Below are 6,752 nucleotides of genomic sequence, written 5' to 3'. Positions count from 1 at the left end.
CTTGTGAAGAGTCCCCCATGCAGCGTGGGAAGTGGGGGGCAGCGGGGATCACCTCACGCTTGGCACTACCTGCTGAACACCAGAGCTTTTTTTTAACAAGTGCTGGGGCGGTGGGGGAGGGCCTGGCCTGGCTGATTTGGCCAAAGCGAATTGGGACAGTGATTCGAATCACCGAATCGAATCACTGTCCCCCGAATCTGAAGCAAATACTAGCCACTTCGCACAGGTCTATCAAATAGCTCCTAGTACTATGTATATAACCCATTATAAAGGCTTTTCGAACAACTCAGGTAAGGTTACATAATTTTATTTTCCCCAAAATGTTTTCACTTATTTTCCCCTCATTCCTGTATTATGCAGACTGGAAATACAGCACTCCAAAAAACACTTCTGAAATTGTAAATGTTGAAATAATCTGCTCCCCCACATAGGCTGATTTTTTTATAGTTGCATTATTCTGTTTTGAAACAACAGACATAACTTTTATATGTATTATTTTAAGTCTTGGGCCATTCCTCTGATAGTTAACCAATTCCAGCTGGAAACCTGTTTAAACATAGATAAAAACCCCAGTGTAGTTGAGGTGTTAAAGTGCAGACCTGAAAGTAGAAGTATTCTGGAACTGCTGATAGTCAAGATCTTTGTTCCTCATTAACTCCATAAAATCAGGATTTTCCAGTGCAAAAACAATGCTGATAAGACACAACACTGACCACCACTACAAAGACATTATCTCAGCCCATTAGGCTTTGTGTCTGACTTACCCCAGGCTAGCTGTCATGTTTTAATTCATTTGCATTTCTCTGTAAGCTGTAGAAACTACATATTCTTATTATGGTTTTAACACTCTTATGTTCCTTGTAGGCTTTTTCTCTTTTTATAGCAGGGCTCCTTCTTCTCAGTGGGGCCATATCCATTTTAATTTTGAAAGACATCCATGTTTGGATTTAAATGACTGACACAATTTGACTTGTGTTAAGGAGAAATTTGAATTCTGGAAAAAAATTAAGTTGACTAAGCCTGTACCAGTTTTGCTAAGTGTTATACTTCAGTTGGAAATACTGCTTTTTAAAAAAGTATTATGAATGAAGATGTATGCCTACAATATTGATTAAAATATTCATATATTCCCTTTAATTGCCAGAATAACCAAAGAGGAAATAACAGGGAAGTCTGTTTAAAACTGCCCTGTGCTACCTGAGAAAAAAACATTTGCCACTGTAAGATGACAGTGGGAGGTAAACCTACCTAGTGGAAGATGTGCAAAGCCCCATAAATGTGTAATTTGACATTTATATTTGTTGCAAGCAGAGAGGGAAAAATAAATCTTTAATTTTTTTTAATCATAATTTCCTGTAAAGGACAGTGAGAGCAAAGATTCCCTCCTTCCAACACATACTTACTTTCAGATAACAGTACACTAAATGTACTAATTTAAAAAATGGCAGAGGCAGATTATCCATGACACTCAATTTCAAATGAGCTGAACCTACTAACATTAAGTCTGAATATTACCCTATTTTTTCTGGTCATATGTTTACTGGAGATCAGTAAAATTTAATATGGAGACATGCAAGCAACGTTATATTTCTAATGCTATTGCTAAAATAGAAATTGTGCTCCTTGGAATCCAGACATATATCTATATACAAATATTATTTAAAACTGGATTATAACACGATCTAATATTAGCTAAAAGTGTGGTCCTGAGTCCACTGATACTTAGGGTATAGACAGGTGTTTATGATGCTTCAAAGTGCCTCAGCATTTTGTAGCACTACAAAAATATAGTGCTAAGGGTTCACAGAAGTGTTCCAGCCCCCTGGCTAGGGACCTACAATGTTACCTCAAATGTCCCCAGGGAACCTGATCACTGAGAGCCTGTCCTCTCCACTGCCAGGGAAGGAGACAGGCTGTCAGTGATCAGCTGGCAGCAGCTGCCAGAAAAGTCCCAGCTGCCAGAGGGGGTGGCAGGAGCACTGCACTCCTTGGCCCCATCACCCCAAGTAATCCTGCTGCCACTGCCTGAGCCCCAGCTCTTGGCAGGGCTCTTACAGCAGAGGCAGAAATTTTCTCATACAAACCCTCACCACCCACACTTGGAGGGAGGGAAGTGGAGGACTGTGGGATGCTGGGAGCCCCAGAGCCCCATGCAGTGTGATGTGTAACTGTACAAGCATTATACATAACACTATGAAAAATACTTTTTTTGTAGCACTACAAGGGTAAATTTAGTGCTACAAAGGTATGGGTGTCAGTAGCCTTAGTTTCATTCATACTAGTCATGAACATTAAAGAATGTTGCTAACCCTAATGATGCCATTGTATCTCTGAACACCAGTTAAATGTGGTTGAAAACTGACTTCTCCAAAATATGCCAAAACACAGTCTATACAAGTGGGGTTATAATCCAGAGATGATTTTAAATGTCTCAAAGTGCAGGAACAGCAGGGAGCAAAGAGTTTATAACACTTACTTAGAGAATTGATTTTTCTGCTCCCAGTGTCTGCAGTACGAGTAGAAGCTACTCAGAGCTAGATTTTTTTAAAGTATTTGGGACACCTAAAAACATTTAAAAATCTGGCTCTCAGTGCCTTGTTGTAGATATTTCGTTCTTCAAAGGAACAAGACCCCTGAGACCTTTTATGGATTACCTTTTTAAAAAGTGGCTGTAGCTCCATTCCATGTTGACTACAAATGTTTTCTCTGAGGCAGTTTCTGATTTTTGAGGAGGAGCACTGATTTGATTGAAATCATTGAAAGCAATAGCAGAACTCACATTGAATTAAGGATTTCACCCTAACATCCAGTCTTCTCTTCAAGAAGGACTGACAGGACTGCTCCTAGCTCCTTGCTCTCCATGAAATTCTGTGGTTCAGCAGCATAAAAGGGAGCAAGCGGAAGTCAACACTGGCAGTAGAGTGGGGGGGGGGCAGTAACTGTGACATGATGGTACTGTGCAGTTGTCACAAGCTACTGTGCAGTAGTGTCAGGAAAAAGCCTGTGTGGGCATACCCATGCAGTAACATTAGTTATATCACAGTCATTTAGTACTTGGTTATTCAAGTACTAAAAGACTGTGCAATAACAATTGCTTGTGTAGATGGAGCCACTAACTCCCTTTATAACAAATTGTTCGAGGATTTCTTGTGAATTTGGAGAATGAGTAATTCATGGTGAGCCTTGTGTGGGATCTGGGACTTAAGGAAACTAGAAAGATGGCCCTTTTGCTTCCCTAAGCTGAGGTCCCAAGCGTTTTATCCCTACTATCCAGAGATTTGAATTCCTGTCCTTTGTTAAGCAAGAGGAACTGGAGGAGCATTACTGTCTGTTGTTGCTGTACTCATAAATGTCTAAGCTTAAATCTGTAGCCACAAGAGCAACTTTACAGTAAAATGGTGTAGTTGTACCCAAGTCTGGGTTAGCTTCCCTGTCTCTAAAAGAGGCTGGGAAACACATAGTGCTTCCATTTCTCTTGTGGTTAGACTGCTACAAGTAGCAGTGTTAGTTAATGTAAAGCTAGCTGAGGTATGTCTATGCTACACTGCAGTCAGAATAGAAATACTATAAAAAGCAGTGAACAGCATAATAAAAAGTCTACATAAAATGTTCTAGAACTCTGCTTTTAATGACCATGTGAATCCTAATGAGAAATACCAATGGAAAAGTGTGTGTTTATTTCTACTTCACAAGATATTCATTCAGTCTCTTCACTAAACTCTGCTTTTTAGAGTGAATTTGAAAAATGTGTTTGCAATATCTATATTTTCAACCTGATGCTAGAAACATATTAGTTTGTAGTCTAGTAGCTTAGCTAGGAAAAGCTAAATCAATCTGCCTTTTTTATTTACATGCTTTATTCCTGAGAAATGTAATTGTAGTTTTTATTAACTTTATGTTTTATGGATCTAATATTTAAGAACAAGTCTATCTTTTATGTCACAGTAAGAAGGTTAATATACTTACAGATTCTCCAGCAATACATCTTGGGCAAGGCTGGGCAGTACTTCTGCTTCCATGATTTTGAAAAATCTAATTAACAAGAATACAGAAAACTCTCAAAAAAGCAATTATTTGCCATTTTATTATATTTAGAACACATTCTACTAACAAATATATTTTGTTTACACTATTAACTTACCACCGAATTTTGCTTTTCCTCTGTAGCCTGAGGGATACATTGTTCTGGGAAACCTTTCTGTTTAGAATCCAGCTCCATAGTCCAGTAATCCATGGTGCATTCGTTTAACTGGCAGTGAGCATCACTCTCATTTGGAACAGTTTCTAAACTTTTACACACACGTTTCTGGAAGAATAAAAAAGACTATTTAGAAACCTTTATCAAGCACTGGATAATGCACCTGAAAACAACAAAAGCCATGACAGAGAAAAAGGTCCTAGGTTTAGCTGGATGCTGAGGACGCTGGTTTATAGCTTGGGAGGTTTTAATTTAGTTCTCTACTCTGCCATGCATTTGCTGGATGTCTTTAGGTATCTCAGTTTATGCATCATGCAAAGCAGCACATTACATTGTAACTTCAAAGTTGTTGGGACATCTATACAGTACAGTGCAGTACTTGGCAGAGATACTAACTTGGGTCCCAGAACCAGGTATCTATGTCAATGATGCATTCTGACCAGGCTAATGAGCCCTGCTGTTCTTTATAGTGGTTTTGATCCCTGAGTTAGCTCAGTTGGAAGCAGTTTGAGTATCTCTAAAAGGTACTGCATTATGCCATACACAGATACCCCTATTTCTCTGTGCATCACTTTCCCATCAGTAAAATGGTGGCCAACAGTATCTTCCCATCTCGGAGGGGAAATGTGAGACAAGGATTAGAAGGTACATCAGGAAGAATTCTCAGATGCAGCTCAGCAGTGTAGGCTGGCCATGACATGGGGTTTGTCCCTAAAAGACATACCATGTGACTTTACACTATAATGGAAAAATGGGCAAATATTTTAAAAAATGACGTGGGTATTTAGGAGCCTACGTCCTGCTGACTTTCAGTGAGACTTGGGTACTTTTGAAAGTTTTCACCTATGCCCCTTTGAACTCACCTTTGATTTTAAGAACAACAGTGTTCAGTCTTTCACGAGCAGATGTGTCTCATAGGCAGGAAATAACTTGCCACTAAACTAAACAGACTACTGAAGCATGGAAACTAAATTTAAAATTTGAATATGTACAAGAAATCCTGTTATGTAAAAATAAAATGGATCAATACAACATAAACCTCAGCGGAGAATAGTTGAAAAAAGAACACTACCAAGGAATAAAGGATATTTGTAAGGGAGGTAAATCAAAAAGTAAAATATGTATTGTACTAAGAAAGTGAATAATATAACAACAAAAAGTCGGAGAAGGTCCTCTAAAGACAGGCTGCCCTCCACTGGGAAAACATTCGTTTCCCTTTGTTGCTGCAGGACTCGTCCTTTATTAAAAGCTATGGCATACTAGTAGAGCAGCATAACTAGCAAGATGTATGAGATGAAGGATAAAAGGAAAAAGTGATTTACTGCTATGCATCATAAGAAATTTGGCTTATCAAAAATAAATTCAAGGTATTGTTTGGGGGTTTAAGATACTTAATATCAGTGATAGAAATTTAGCATACAGAGTAGCTGACTGACAATCGTATCATGCTGATGCTAAAAGAACTTGTGGAAGCTTCCAGAGAAGGCTGAAGAGAAAACTAAATTTTCCTGCATTTGATGAATGTGAACTATTATCTCATGGAACAGTAACAATCAATACCTTAATTTTGATTGTGAACAGAATACAGTCAAGGCAGGATCAAAGTTTATGATTAATAAAGACTAAAAAGTTAGTTGCTGAGAGAGACTTAGTTTCCATAGGCAAAACATTACATCAAAATGACACCTCGTTTGCCAGGAGCAATTCCAGTATGAGGATCACCTTAATGATCATTTTCTACAGTATATCCAGTGTGGGTCCAGTGCCACCATAAGAAACATAGATCATATTTATTGCAGGCCAGGTAAAGAAGAAAAGATGATTCTAAAAGACGGTACACACTAACCTCCCCTAAGAGCAAAATGTGAATGTGTGTGTTGAAAAAATCTGCTTTTCAGAACAATGTCTTTTCCCTCTGAGTAAAAATGAAGTTGCCACAAATTCATTTCCTGGCTTCATAGAAGACATTGAACATGTAAGAGAGAAAAACAGATTGAAGAACTAAATAGATAGAATTAACCAATCCAAATGCAACAGCAGATGTGTGTGAGGCAGACTGTCATTTGCCTTCTTATACATATATTTATTATAATATTTATAATATCTTCTTAGAAGCCTCAATTTCAGGCATTTACCTCTACTGATATTTGCTCTTTGCCCAACGTGTTTTATCCTATATATGCAGTAATAAAACGGCAGCTGGCACAGCTATATTTTGTTCAGTTTAGTTATCAGCCCATATTTCACCTAGGAGACTATATCTACAAAATAGGCTCCTACTCCACAAGGCTGAGAGCACTGCTAGCCTCCTCTCCACCTACCAGTCTCACTCCACATAAGCTTGGAAATAAGGTAGTGAAACCACTCCTGGGGCTATCTCCATCACCACTCTCAAGCTCTTTCTGGCATGTTAGTGGGTGGCCTCAGAGCAACTAAACTGCCTTGTATCTGGATTTGGTGCACCTGGAGCTGCAGTGAGTGGACTGGACAGAGTACACTCTTCAGTACTGCTAACTCAGGAGTGCTGTGGGATCACTACACATAATCCTTTAGA

At 38.7% G+C, this 6,752-nt stretch overlaps 1 long non-coding RNA gene across 1 annotated transcript in view; it reads right to left on the bottom strand.

Moving 5' to 3' along the window:
- Positions 1-6,194, bottom strand: part of LOC109324192 — a 12,199-nt gene extending 6,005 nt beyond the window's left edge. The window contains exons 1-3 of the long non-coding RNA XR_002104872.1: positions 6,045-6,194; positions 4,142-4,306; positions 3,967-4,032 (exon numbers count right to left, since the gene is read on the bottom strand). This is a non-coding gene — a long non-coding RNA (uncharacterized LOC109324192). The remainder of the gene's footprint in view (positions 1-3,966; positions 4,033-4,141; positions 4,307-6,044) is intronic.
- Positions 6,195-6,752: the final 558 nt, after the last annotated feature.

Source organism: Crocodylus porosus, unplaced genomic scaffold (genome assembly GCF_001723895.1).
Source record: "Crocodylus porosus isolate Cpor-Errol unplaced genomic scaffold, CroPor_comp1, whole genome shotgun sequence".
Lineage (NCBI taxonomy): Eukaryota > Metazoa > Chordata > Crocodylia > Crocodylidae > Crocodylus > Crocodylus porosus.
This window is presented reverse-complemented; position numbering and strand designations above follow the sequence as displayed.